Here is a 14,747-nt window from a genome sequence, read left to right on the forward strand (position 1 = left end):
TCAGCTGAACATGAAGAGCATCCTGCAGTGTGTCAGCCGGTTTTGGAGCGTGTCCCAGGGCTCCTGCTCCAGTACAGCCGACTATACCTCCATAACGAGCTTAACCTGCTCTTGGGCTCCTGAAGTGCATTAGGGTGAGGTCCAGCAGCCTGGCTGCCCACTGAGTCCTGGTGCTCCGTGTAGCGCTGTACGGAGCCAGAGTGTAGCCTGGCCTCAAGTCTTGAGTGGAAACCTTTCCTAAATGGCTGTGTTGATGTTATAGTTTGCTCTAGGACTGAGCGTAAGTGGGCTACTGCAGGAGCCTCTCCCTTCTGTCCTGTCCAGCATTATCAATCTTCTGATTCCCATTAATTCCATGATCTGTGGAACAATGAGTTTCACATTCAAAGTTTTGCTGGTGTCTGTCTTCCCCCCCGGCATATGGGTGTCTTCACATCAAATGTTAGTATTTTTTCCTCTTTATCAAGTGTAAAATCTAAGAATGCACTGCCGCCGACTTCCACAACCTTCTCCCCGGTGACAGCCCCGTAACTTTTAGCTTGGGCAGGCCCCTTCTGGCAGCGCCGTGTAAATCTGCTGGAGGGGCCCCGCCAGAGCCTGGACTTTGCTGCCTCGGACCTTCTGGCCAAAAGCGGCTGCTGCTCTTCCCACCTATCACCCTGGGAGCACCCTATAGAAAGAATCAAACCCTTGGAAGAAGCGGCTGGAGGTTCCCAGAGGTTAGGAGGCCGCTGGAGGGACGATAGCCTTGGAAAGGCTCTCTGGGCAGGGTGGCTTTGCAGGGTTTGTGCAGCAGCTTTGCTGTGTAAGCGGGCCGGTAGCTGCCAGGTGTTGCTCTCTGTGGAAGCTGCAGCGGGTTATTTCAGCCTGTATGGGGTTAACTTGTGGATGAAAATAATAACAAAAAAGGAGGCAGTGATTTTGGAATTAGCATGTGACCATGAACATTCTGAGCAGCCATCCAAGCCTGTGGGAGACAAGCTGTTGTGTAAGTCTGGCTTTCTGAGCGTGTCTCCGATTTGATGTATCGGAGATGTCGGCTGTATTTCTGTCACAGATGTGCTGGCCTTGGAGTTCATCGAATCCCAAAGTCAGCTAAACTCACTCAGCTGGAAAAGCGCGCTGTTGTTAGCAGATACATATTCACCAGGCCAACGGTTCTTTTTAATTTTCTTCCTTTCCTGCTTAGCTTCGTTTTTGCTTATGAATTGTGTTACGCTTGCTTCCATTAACGGGAGATGTATTGCCTCTGTCAGCCTCTGAGTAATAACCAAACTGCCCCGAAGCGTCCACAAGGCCAATATATCTGATGGCGGCACATAAAATAGACCAGTGAGTACCACTGACTTGTGATCCAGCAGAAACGAGCAGCAAAAGAGTACTTTGTTAGGTAGTTGACCTGAAAGACTGATACTGCTGCCTTAGGCTGCCAGAAGCTTGTTTTCTGGCCCCAGTGGAAGGAGAGATTTGTGGTGTCTTTCAGCTGCCTAGCGGAGCAATGTAAAAACTACCAGAGAACTCCTTGCTGGCACCTTCCCCGAGGGAGTTGTGCATGGGGTGTGTTTGGAGCGTTTTGTCGCCGGCCGACTCCAAAAGTCAGTGGTTCCCCATCTCAGCCCAGAGAGCAGGTAGAACAACTTTTGTGGTGTCTTTCAGCTGCCTAGCGGAGCAATGTGAAAACTACCAGAGAACTCCTTGCTGGCACCTTCCCCGGTGGAGTTGTGCATGGGGTGTGTTTGGAGCATTTTGTCACCGGCCGACTCCAAAAGTCAGCGGTTCCCCATCTCAGCCCAGAAAGCAGGTAGAAACACTTTTGTGGTATCTTTCAGCTGCCTAGCGGAGCAATGTAAAAACTACCAGAGAACTCCTTGCTGGCACCTTCCCCGAGGGAGTTGTGCATGGGGTGTGTTTGGAACGTTTTGTCGCCGGCCGACTTTAAAAGTCAGCGTTTCCCCAACTCAGCCCAGAAAGCTGGTAGAACAACTTTTGTGGTGTCTTTCAGCTGCCTAGCGGAGCAATGTAAAAACTACCAGAGAACTCCTTGCTGGCACCTTCCCCGGTGGAGGTATGCATGGGGTGTGTTTGGAACATTTTTTCACCGGCCGAGTCAAAAAGTCAGCGGTTCCCCATCTCAGCCCAGAAAGCTGGTAGAACAACTTTTGTGGTGTCTTTCAGCTGCCTAGCAGAGCAGTGTAAAAACTACCAGAGAACTCCTTGCTGGCACCTTCCCCGGTGGAGTTGTGCATGGGGTGTGTTTGGAACATTTTTTCACCGGCCGAGTCAAAAAGTCAGCGGTTCCCCATCTCAGCCCAGAAAGCTGGTAGAACAACTTTTGTGGTGTCTTTCAGCTGCCTAGCAGAGCAGTGTAAAAACTACCAGAGAACTCCTTGCTGGCACCTTCCCCGGTGGAGGTGTGCATGGGGTGTGTTTGGAACATTTTTTCACCGGCCGAGTCAAAAAGTCAGCGGTTCCCCATCTCAGCCCAGAAAGCTGGTAGAACAACTTTTGTGTTGTCTTTCAGCTGCCTAGCAGAGCAGTGTAAAAACTACCAGAGAACTCCTTGCTGGCTCCTTCCCCGGTGGAGGTATGCGTGGGGTGTGTTTGGAACATTTTTTCACCGGCCGAGTCAAAAAGTCAGCGGTTCCCCATCTCAGCCAGGAAAGCTGGTAGAACAACTTTTGTGGTGTCTTTCAGCTGCCTAGCAGAGCAGTGTAAAAACTACCAGAGAACTCCTTGCTGGCACCTTCCCCGGTGGAGGTGTGCATGGGGTGTGTTTGGAACATTTTTTCACCGGCCGAGTCAAAAAGTCAGCGGTTCCCCATCTCAGCCCAGAAAGCTGGTAGAACAACTTTTGTGGTGTCTTTCAGCTGCCTAGCAGAGCAGTGTAAAAACTACCAGAGAACTCCTTGCTGGCACCTTCCCCGGTGGAGTTGTGCATGGGGTGTGTTTGGAACATTTTTTCACCGGCCGAGTCAAAAAGTCAGCGGTTCCCCATCTCAGCCCAGAAAGCTGGTAGAACAACTTTTGTGGTGTCTTTCAGCTGCCTAGCAGAGCAGTGTAAAAACTACCAGAGAACTCCTTGCTGGCACCTTCCCCGGTGGAGGTGTGCATGGGGTGTGTTTGGAACATTTTTTCACCGGCCGAGTCAAAAAGTCAGCGGTTCCCCATCTCAGCCCAGAAAGCTGGTAGAACAACTTTTGTGGTGTCTTTCAGCTGCCTAGCAGAGCAGTGTAAAAACTACCAGATAACTCCTTGCTGGCACCTTCCCCGGTGGAGGTAGTGCATGGGGTGTGTTTGGAACATTTTTTCACCGGCCGAGTCAAAAAGTCAGCGGTTCCCCATCTCAGCCCAGAAAGCTGGTAGAACAACTTTTGTGGTGTCTTTCAGCTGCCTAGCAGAGCAGTGTAAAAACTACCAGAGAACTCCTTGCTGGCACCTTCCCCGGTGGAGGTGTGCATGGGGTGTGTTTGGAACATTTTTTCACCGGCCGAGTCAAAAAGTCAGCGGTTCCCCATCTCAGCCCAGAAAGCTGGTAGAACAACTTTTGTGGTGTCTTTCAGCTGCCTAGCAGAGCAGTGTAAAAACTACCAGAGAACTCCTTGCTGGCACCTTCCCCGGTGGAGGTGTGCATGGGGTGTGTTTGGAACATTTTTTCACCGGCCGAGTCAAAAAGTCAGCGGTTCCCCATCTCAGCCCAGAAAGCTGGTAGAACAACTTTTGTGGTGTCTTTCAGCTGCCTAGCAGAGCAGTGTAAAAACTACCAGAGAACTCCTTGCTGGCACCTTCCCCGGTGGAGGTGTGCGTGGGGTGTGTTTGGAACATTTTTTCACCGGCCGAGTCAAAAAGTCAGCGGTTCCCCATCTCAGCCCAGAAAGCTGGTAGAACAACTTTTGTGGTGTCTTTCAGCTGCCTAGCAGAGCAGTGTAAAAACTACCAGAGAACTCCTTGCTGGCACCTTCCCCGGTGGAGGTGTGCATGGGGTGTGTTTGGAACATTTTTTCACCGGCCGAGTCAAAAAGTCAGCGGTTCCCCATCTCAGCCCAGAAAGCTGGTAGAACAACTTTTGTGGTGTCTTTCAGCTGCCTAGCAGAGCAGTGTAAAAACTACCAGAGAACTCCTTGCTGGCACCTTCCCCGGTGGAGTTGTGCATGGGGTGTGTTTGGAACATTTTTTCACCGGCCGAGTCAAAAAGTCAGCGGTTCCCCATCTCAGCCCAGAAAGCTGGTAGAACAACTTTTGTGGTGTCTTTCAGCTGCCTAGCAGAGCAGTGTAAAAACTACCAGAGAACTCCTTGCTGGCACCTTCCCCGGTGGAGGTGTGCATGGGGTGTGTTTGGAACATTTTTTCACCGGCCGAGTCAAAAAGTCAGCGGTTCCCCATCTCAGCCCAGAAAGCTGGTAGAACAACTTTTGTGGTGTCTTTCAGCTGCCTAGCAGAGCAGTGTAAAAACTACCAGAGAACTCCTTGCTGGCACCTTCCCCGGTGGAGGTGTGCATGGGGTGTGTTTGGAACATTTTTTCACCGGCCGAGTCAAAAAGTCAGCGGTTCCCCATCTCAGCCCAGAAAGCTGGTAGAACAACTTTTGTGGTGTCTTTCAGCTGCCTAGCAGAGCAGTGTAAAAACTACCAGAGAACTCCTTGCTGGCACCTTCCCCGGTGGAGGTGTGCATGGGGTGTGTTTGGAACATTTTTTCACCGGCCGAGTCAAAAAGTCAGCGGTTCCCCATCTCAGCCCAGAAAGCTGGTAGAACAACTTTTGTGGTGTCTTTCAGCTGCCTAGCAGAGCAGTGTAAAAACTACCAGAGAACTCCTTGCTGGCACCTTCCCCGGTGGAGGTGTGCATGGGGTGTGTTTGGAACATTTTTTCACCGGCCGAGTCAAAAAGTCAGCGGTTCCCCATCTCAGCCCAGAAAGCTGGTAGAACAACTTTTGTGGTGTCTTTCAGCTGCCTAGCAGAGCAGTGTAAAAACTACCAGAGAACTCCTTGCTGGCACCTTCCCCGGTGGAGGTGTGCATGGGGTGTGTTTGGAACATTTTTTCACCGGCCGAGTCAAAAAGTCAGCGGTTCCCCATCTCAGCCCAGAAAGCTGGTAGAACAACTTTTGTGGTGTCTTTCAGCTGCCTAGCAGAGCAGTGTAAAAACTACCAGAGAACTCCTTGCTGGCACCTTCCCCGGTGGAGTTGTGCATGGGGTGTGTTTGGAACATTTTTTCACCGGCCGAGTCAAAAAGTCAGCGGTTCCCCATCTCAGCCCAGAAAGCTGGTAGAACAACTTTTGTGGTGTCTTTCAGCTGCCTAGCAGAGCAGTGTAAAAACTACCAGAGAACTCCTTGCTGGCACCTTCCCCGGTGGAGGTGTGCATGGGGTGTGTTTGGAACATTTTTTCACCGGCCGAGTCAAAAAGTCAGCGGTTCCCCATCTCAGCCCAGAAAGCTGGTAGAACAACTTTTGTGGTGTCTTTCAGCTGCCTAGCAGAGCAGTGTAAAAACTACCAGAGAACTCCTTGCTGGCACCTTCCCCGGTGGAGGTGTGCATGGGGTGTGTTTGGAACATTTTTTCACCGGCCGAGTCAAAAAGTCAGCGGTTCCCCATCTCAGCCCAGAAAGCTGGTAGAACAACTTTTGTGGTGTCTTTCAGCTGCCTAGCAGAGCAGTGTAAAAACTACCAGAGAACTCCTTGCTGGCACCTTCCCCGGTGGAGTTGTGCATGGGGTGTGTTTGGAACATTTTTTCACCGGCCGAGTCAAAAAGTCAGCGGTTCCCCATCTCAGCCCAGAAAGCTGGTAGAACAACTTTTGTGGTGTCTTTCAGCTGCCTAGCAGAGCAGTGTAAAAACTACCAGAGAACTCCTTGCTGGCACCTTCCCCGGTGGAGGTGTGCATGGGGTGTGTTTGGAACATTTTTTCACCGGCCGAGTCAAAAAGTCAGCGGTTCCCCATCTCAGCCCAGAAAGCTGGTAGAACAACTTTTGTGGTGTCTTTCAGCTGCCTAGCAGAGCAGTGTAAAAACTACCAGAGAACTCCTTGCTGGCACCTTCCCCGGTGGAGTTGTGCATGGGGTGTGTTTGGAACATTTTTTCACCGGCCGAGTCAAAAAGTCAGCGGTTCCCCATCTCAGCCCAGAAAGCTGGTAGAACAACTTTTGTGGTGTCTTTCAGCTGCCTAGCAGAGCAGTGTAAAAACTACCAGAGAACTCCTTGCTGGCACCTTCCCCGGTGGAGGTGTGCATGGGGTGTGTTTGGAACATTTTTTCACCGGCCGAGTCAAAAAGTCAGCGGTTCCCCATCTCAGCCCAGAAAGCTGGTAGAACAACTTTTGTGGTGTCTTTCAGCTGCCTAGCGGAGCAGTGTAAAAACTACCAGAGAACTCCTTGCTGGCACCTTCCCCGGTGGAGGTGTGCATGGGGTGTGTTTGGAACATTTTTTCACCGGCCGAGTCAAAAAGTCAGCGGTTCCCCATCTCAGCCCAGAAAGCTGGTAGAACAACTTTTGTGGTGTCTTTCAGCTGCCTAGCAGAGCAGTGTAAAAACTACCAGAGAACTCCTTGCTGGCACCTTCCCCGGTGGAGGTGTGCATGGGGTGTGTTTGGAACATTTTTTCACCGGCCGAGTCAAAAAGTCAGCGGTTCCCCATCTCAGCCCAGAAAGCTGGTAGAACAACTTTTGTGGTGTCTTTCAGCTGCCTAGCAGAGCAGTGTAAAAACTACCAGAGAACTCCTTGCTGGCACCTTCCCCGGTGGAGGTGTGCATGGGGTGTGTTTGGAACATTTTTTCACCGGCCGAGTCAAAAAGTCAGCGGTTCCCCATCTCAGCCCAGAAAGCTGGTAGAACAACTTTTGTGGTGTCTTTCAGCTGCCTAGCAGAGCAGTGTAAAAACTACCAGAGAACTCCTTGCTGGCACCTTCCCCGGTGGAGGTGTGCATGGGGTGTGTTTGGAACATTTTTTCACCGGCCGAGTCAAAAAGTCAGCGGTTCCCCATCTCAGCCCAGAAAGCTGGTAGAACAACTTTTGTGGTGTCTTTCAGCTGCCTAGCAGAGCAGTGTAAAAACTACCAGAGAACTCCTTGCTGGCACCTTCCCCGGTGGAGGTGTGCATGGGGTGTGTTTGGAACATTTTTTCACCGGCCGAGTCAAAAAGTCAGCGGTTCCCCATCTCAGCCCAGAAAGCTGGTAGAACAACTTTTGTGGTGTCTTTCAGCTGCCTAGCAGAGCAGTGTAAAAACTACCAGAGAACTCCTTGCTGGCACCTTCCCCGGTGGAGGTGTGCATGGGGTGTGTTTGGAACATTTTTTCACCGGCCGAGTCAAAAAGTCAGCGGTTCCCCATCTCAGCCCAGAAAGCTGGTAGAACAACTTTTGTGGTGTCTTTCAGCTGCCTAGCAGAGCAGTGTAAAAACTACCAGAGAACTCCTTGCTGGCACCTTCCCCGGTGGAGGTGTGCATGGGGTGTGTTTGGAACATTTTTTCACCGGCCGAGTCAAAAAGTCAGCGGTTCCCCATCTCAGCCCAGAAAGCTGGTAGAACAACTTTTGTGGTGTCTTTCAGCTGCCTAGCAGAGCAGTGTAAAAACTACCAGAGAACTCCTTGCTGGCACCTTCCCCGGTGGAGGTGTGCATGGGGTGTGTTTGGAACATTTTTTTCACCGGCCGAGTCAAAAAGTCAGCGGTTCCCCATCTCAGCCCAGAAAGCTGGTAGAACAACTTTTGTGGTGTCTTTCAGCTGCCTAGCAGAGCAATGTAAAAACTACCAGAGAACTCCTTGCTGGCACCTTCCCCGGTGGAGGTGTGCATGGGGTGTGTTTGGAACATTTTTTCACCGGCCGAGTCAAAAAGTCAGCGGTTCCCCATCTCAGCCCAGAAAGCTGGTAGAACAACTTTTGTGGTGTCTTTCAGCTGCCTAGCAGAGCAGTGTAAAAACTACCAGAGAACTCCTTGCTGGCACCTTCCCCGGTGGAGGTGTGCATGGGGTGTGTTTGGAACATTTTTTCACCGGCCGAGTCAAAAAGTCAGCGGTTCCCCATCTCAGCCCAGAAAGCTGGTAGAACAACTTTTGTGGTGTCTTTCAGCTGCCTAGCAGAGCAGTGTAAAAACTACCAGAGAACTCCTTGCTGGCACCTTCCCCGGTGGAGGTGTGCATGGGGTGTGTTTGGAACATTTTTTCACCGGCCGAGTCAAAAGTCAGCGGTTCCCCATCTCAGCCCAGAAAGCTGGTAGAACAACTTTTGTGGTGTCTTTCAGCTGCCTAGCAGAGCAGTGTAAAAACTACCAGAGAACTCCTTGCTGGCACCTTCCCCGGTGGAGGTGTGCATGGGGTGTGTTTGGAACATTTTTTCACCGGCCGAGTCAAAAAGTCAGCGGTTCCCCATCTCAGCCCAGAAAGCTGGTAGAACAACTTTTGTGGTGTCTTTCAGCTGCCTAGCAGAGCAGTGTAAAAACTACCAGAGAACTCCTTGCTGGCACCTTCCCCGGTGGAGTTGTGCATGGGGTGTGTTTGGAACATTTTTTCACCGGCCGAGTCAAAAAGTCAGCGGTTCCCCATCTCAGCCCAGAAAGCTGGTAGAACAACTTTTGTGGTGTCTTTCAGCTGCCTAGCAGAGCAGTGTAAAAACTACCAGAGAACTCCTTGCTGGCACCTTCCCCGGTGGAGTTGTGCATGGGGTGTGTTTGGAACATTTTTTCACCGGCCGAGTCAAAAAGTCAGCGGTTCCCCATCTCAGCCCAGAAAGCTGGTAGAACAACTTTTGTGGTGTCTTTCAGCTGCCTAGCAGAGCAGTGTAAAAACTACCAGAGAACTCCTTGCTGGCACCTTCCCCGGTGGAGGTGTGCATGGGGTGTGTTTGGAACATTTTTTCACCGGCCGAGTCAAAAAGTCAGCGGTTCCCCATCTCAGCCCAGAAAGCTGGTAGAACAACTTTTGTGGTGTCTTTCAGCTGCCTAGCAGAGCAGTGTAAAAACTACCAGAGAACTCCTTGCTGGCACCTTCCCCGGTGGAGGTGTGCATGGGGTGTGTTTGGAACATTTTTTCACCGGCCGAGTCAAAAAGTCAGCGGTTCCCCATCTCAGCCCAGAAAGCTGGTAGAACAACTTTTGTGGTGTCTTTCAGCTGCCTAGCAGAGCAGTGTAAAAACTACCAGAGAACTCCTTGCTGGCACCTTCCCCGGTGGAGGTGTGCATGGGGTGTGTTTGGAACATTTTTTCACCGGCCGAGTCAAAAAGTCAGCGGTTCCCCATCTCAGCCCAGAAAGCTGGTAGAACAACTTTTGTGGTGTCTTTCAGCTGCCTAGCAGAGCAGTGTAAAAACTACCAGAGAACTCCTTGCTGGCACCTTCCCCGGTGGAGGTGTGCATGGGGTGTGTTTGGAACATTTTTTCACCGGCCGAGTCAAAAAGTCAGCGGTTCCCCATCTCAGCCCAGAAAGCTGGTAGAACAACTTTTGTGGTGTCTTTCAGCTGCCTAGCAGAGCAGTGTAAAAACTACCAGAGAACTCCTTGCTGGCACCTTCCCCGGTGGAGGTGTGCATGGGGTGTGTTTGGAACATTTTTTCACCGGCCGAGTCAAAAAGTCAGCGGTTCCCCATCTCAGCCCAGAAAGCTGGTAGAACAACTTTTGTGGTGTCTTTCAGCTGCCTAGCAGAGCAGTGTAAAAACTACCAGAGAACTCCTTGCTGGCACCTTCCCCGGTGGAGGTGTGCATGGGGTGTGTTTGGAACATTTTTTCACCGGCCGAGTCAAAAAGTCAGCGGTTCCCCATCTCAGCCCAGAAAGCTGGTAGAACAACTTTTGTGGTGTCTTTCAGCTGCCTAGCAGAGCAGTGTAAAAAACTACCAGAGAACTCCTTGCTGGCACCTTCCCCGGTGGAGGTGTGCATGGGGTGTGTTTGGAACATTTTTTCACCGGCCGAGTCAAAAAGTCAGCGGTTCCCCATCTCAGCCCAGAAAGCTGGTAGAACAACTTTTGTGGTGTCTTTCAGCTGCCTAGCAGAGCAGTGTAAAAACTACCAGAGAACTCCTTGCTGGCACCTTCCCCGGTGGAGGTGTGCATGGGGTGTGTTTGGAACATTTTTTCACCGGCCGAGTCAAAAAGTCAGCGGTTCCCCATCTCAGCCCAGAAAGCTGGTAGAACAACTTTTGTGGTGTCTTTCAGCTGCCTAGCAGAGCAGTGTAAAAACTACCAGAGAACTCCTTGCTGGCACCTTCCCCGGTGGAGGTGTGCATGGGGTGTGTTTGGAACATTTTTTCACCGGCCGAGTCAAAAAGTCAGCGGTTCCCCATCTCAGCCCAGAAAGCTGGTAGAACAACTTTTGTGGTGTCTTTCAGCTGCCTAGCAGAGCAGTGTAAAAACTACCAGAGAACTCCTTGCTGGCACCTTCCCCGGTGGAGGTGTGCATGGGGTGTGTTTGGAACATTTTTTCACCGGCCGCGTCAAAAAGTCAGCGGTTCCCCATCTCAGCCCAGAAAGCTGGTAGAACAACTTTTGTGGTGTCTTTCAGCTGCCTAGCAGAGCAATGTGAAAACTACCAGAGAACTCCTTGCTGGCACTTCCCCCGGTGGAGGTGTGCATGGGGTGTGTTTGGAACATTTTTTCACCGGCCGAGTCAAAAAGTCAGCGGTTCCCCATCTCAGCCCAGAAAGCTGGTAGAACAACTTTTGTGTTGTCTTTCAGCTGCCTAGCAGAGCAAATTAAAAAACTACCAGAGAACCTCCTTGCTGGCACCTTCTCCCGGTGGAGGTGTGCATGGGGTGTGTTTGGAACATTTTTTCAACCGGCCGAGTCAAAAGTCAGCGGTTCCCCATCTCAGCCCAGAAAGCTGGTAGAACAACTTTTGTGGTGTCTTTCAGCTGCCTAGCAGAGCAGTGTAAAAACTACCAGAGAACTCCTTGCTGGCACCTTCCCCGGTGGAGGTGTGCATGGGGTGTGTTTGGAACATTTTTTCACCGGCCGAGTCAAAAAGTCAGCGGTTCCCCATCTCAGCCCAGAAAGCTGGTAGAACAACTTTTGTGGTGTCTTTCAGCTGCCTAGCAGAGCAGTGTAAAAACTACCAGAGAACTCCTTGCTGGCACCTTCCCCGGTGGAGGTGTGCATGGGGTGTGTTTGGAACATTTTTTCACCGGCCGAGTCAAAAAGTCAGCGGTTCCCCCATCTCAGCCCAGAAAGCTGGTAGAACAACTTTTGTGGTGTCTTTCAGCTGCCTAGCAGAGCAGTGTAAAAACTACCAGAGAACTCCTTGCTGGCACCTTCCCCGGTGGAGGTGTGCATGGGGTGTGTTTGGAACATTTTTTCACCGGCCGAGTCAAAAAGTCAGCGGTTCCCCATCTCAGCCCAGAAAGCTGGTAGAACAACTTTTGTGGTGTCTTTCAGCTGCCTAGCAGAGCAGTGTAAAAACTACCAGAGAACTCCTTGCTGGCACCTTCCCCGGTGGAGGTGTGCATGGGGTGTGTTTGGAACATTTTTTCACCGGCCGAGTCAAAAAGTCAGCGGTTCCCCATCTCAGCCCAGAAAGCTGGTAGAACAACTTTTGTGGTGTCTTTCAGCTGCCTAGCAGAGCAGTGTAAAAACTACCAGAGAACTCCTTGCTGGCACCTTCCCCGGTGGAGTTGTGCATGGGGTGTGTTTGGAACATTTTTTCACCGGCCGAGTCCAAAAGTCAGCGGTTCCCCATCTCAGCCCAGAAAGCTGGTAGAACAACTTTTGTGGTGTCTTTCAGCTGCCTAGCAGAGCAATGTAAAAACTACCAGGGAACTCCTTGCTGGCACCTTCCCCGGTGGAGGTGTGCATGGGGTGTGTTTGGAACATTTTTTCACCGGCCGACTCCAAAAGTCAGCGGTTCCCCATCTCAGCCCAGAAAGCTGGTAGAACAACTTTTGTGGTGTCTTTCAGCTGCCTAGCAGAGCAGTGTAAAAACTACCAGAGAACTCCTTGCTGGCACCTTCCCCGGTGGAGGTGTGCATGGGGTGTGTTTGGAACATTTTTTCACCGGCCGAGTCAAAAAGTCAGCGGTTCCCCATCTCAGCCCAGAAAGCTGGTAGAACAACTTTTGTGGTGTCTTTCAGCTGCCTAGCAGAGCAGTGTAAAAACTACCAGAGAACTCCTTGCTGGCACCTTCCCCGGTGGAGGTGTGCATGGGGGTGTGTTTGGAACATTTTTTCACCGGCCGAGTCAAAAAGTCAGCGGTTCCCCATCTCAGCCCAGAAAGCTGGTAGAACAACTTTTGTGGTGTCTTTCAGCTGCCTAGCAGAGCAGTGTAAAAACTACCAGAGAACTCCTTGCTGGCACCTTCCCCGGTGGAGGTGTGCATGGGGTGTGTTTGGAACATTTTTTCACCGGCCGAGTCCAAAAGTCAGCGGTTCCCCATCTCAGCCCAGAAAGCTGGTAGAACAACTTTTGTGGTGTCTTTCAGCTGCCTAGCGGAGTAAGTGTAAAAACTACCAGAGAACTCCTTGCTGGCACCTTCCCCGGTGGAGGTGTGCATGGGGTGTGTTTGGAACATTTTTTCACCGGCCGAGTCAAAAAGTCAGCGGTTCCCCATCTCAGCCCAGAAAGCTGGTAGAACAACTTTTGTGGTGTCTTTCAGCTGCCTAGCAGAGCAGTGTAAAAACCTCCAGAGAACTCCTTGCTGGCACCTTCCCCGGTGGAGGTGTGCATGGGGTGTGTTTGGAACATTTTTTCACCGGCCGAGTCCAAAAGTCAGCGGTTCCCCATCTCAGCCCAGAAAGCTGGTAGAACAACTTTTGTGGTGTCTTTCAGCTGCCTAGCAGAGCAATGTAAAAAACTACCAGAGAACTCCTTGCTGGCACCTTCCCCGGTGGAGGTGTGCATGGGGTGTGTTTGGAACATTTTTTCACCGGCCGAGTCAAAAAGTCAGCGGTTCCCCATCTCAGCCCAGAAAGCTGGTAGAACAACTTTTGTGGTGTCTTTCAGCTGCCTAGCAGAGCAATGTAAAAACTACCAGAGAACTCCTTGCTGGCACCTTCCCCGGTGGAGGTGTGCATGGGGTGTGTTTGGAACATTTTTTCACCGGCCGAGTCCAAAAGTCAGCGGTTCCCCATCTCAGCCCAGAAAGCTGGTAGAACAACTTTTGTGGTGTCTTTCAGCTGCCTAGCAGAGCAGTGTAAAAACTACCAGAGAACTCCTTGCTGGCACCTTCCCCGGTGGAGGTGTGCATGGGGTGTGTTTGGAACATTTTTTCACCGGCCGAGTCCAAAAAGTCAGCGGTTCCCCATCTCAGCCCAGAAAGCTGGTAGAACAACTTTTGTGGTGTCTTTCAGCTGCCTAGCAGAGCAGATGTAAAAACTACCAGAGAACTCCTTGCTGGCACCTTCCCCGGTGGAGGTGTGCATGGGGTGTGTTTGGAACATTTTTTCACCGGCCGAGTCAAAAAGTCAGCGGTTCCCCATCTCAGCCCAGAAAGCTGGTAGAACAACTTTTGTGGTGTCTTTCAGCTGCCTAGCAGAGCAATGTAAAAACTACCAGAGAACTCCTTGCTGGCACCTTCCCCGGTGGAGGTGTGCATGGGGTGTGTTTGGAACATTTTTTCACCGGCCGAGTCAAAAAGTCAGCGGTTCCCCATCTCAGCCCAGGAAAGCTGGTAGAACAACTTTTGTGGTGTCTTTCAGCTGCCTAGCAGAGCAGTGTAAAAACTACCAGAGAACTCCTTGCTGGCACCTTCCCCGGTGGAGGTGTGCATGGGGTGTGTTTGGAACATTTTTTCACCGGCCGAGTCAAAAAGTCAGCGGTTCCCCATCTCAGCCCAGAAAGCTGGTAGAACAACTTTTGTGGTGTCTTTCAGCTGCCTAGCGAGCAAGTGTAAAAACTACCAGAGAACTCCTTGCTGGCACCTTCCCCGGTGGAGGTGTGCATGGGGTGTGTTTGGAACATTTTTTCACCGGCCGAGTCAAAAAGTCAGCGGTTCCCCATCTCAGCCCAGAAAGCTGGTAGAACAACTTTTGTGGTGTCTTTCAGCTGCCTAGCAGAGCAATGTAAAAACTACCAGAGAACTCCTTGCTGGCACCTTCCCCGGTGGAGGTGTGCATGGGGTGTGTTTGGAACATTTTTTCACCAGCCTACAACCAAAAGTCAGCGGTTCCCCATCTCAGCCCAGAAAGCTGGTAGAACAACTTTTGTGGTGTCTTTCAGCTGCCTAGCAGAGCAATGTAAAAACTACCAGAGAACTCCTTGCTGGCACCTTCCCCGGTGGAGGTGTGCATGGGGTGTGTTTGGAACATTTTTTCACCGGCCGACTCCAAAAGTCAGCGGTTCCCCATCTCAGCCCAGAAAGCTGGTAGAACAACTTTTGTGGTGTCTTTCAGCTGCCTAGCAGAGCAATGTAAAAACTACCAGAGAACTCCTTGCTGGCACCTTCCCCGGTGGAGGTGTGCATGGGGTGTGTTTGGAACATTTTTTCACCGGCCGAGTCAAAAAGTCAGCGGTTCCCCATCTCAGCCCAGAAAGCTGGTAGAACAACTTTTGTGGTGTCTTTCAGCTGCCTAGCAGAGCAATGTAAAAACTACCAGAGAACTCCTTGCTGGCACCTTCCCCGGTGGAGGTGTGCATGGGGTGTGTTTGGAACATTTTTTCACCGGCCGAGTCAAAAAGTCAGCGGTTCCCCATCTCAGCCCAGAAAGCTGGTAGAACAACTTTTGTGGTGTCTTTCAGCTGCCTAGCAGAGCAACTGTAAAAACCTACCAGAGAACTCCTTGCTGGCACCTTCCCCGGTGGAGGTGTGCATGGGGTGTGTTTGGAACATTTTTTCACCGGC

This window comes from Falco naumanni, assembly GCF_017639655.2.
Source record: "Falco naumanni isolate bFalNau1 chromosome 21 unlocalized genomic scaffold, bFalNau1.pat SUPER_21_unloc_2, whole genome shotgun sequence".
Classification (NCBI taxonomy): Eukaryota; Metazoa; Chordata; class Aves; order Falconiformes; family Falconidae; genus Falco; species Falco naumanni.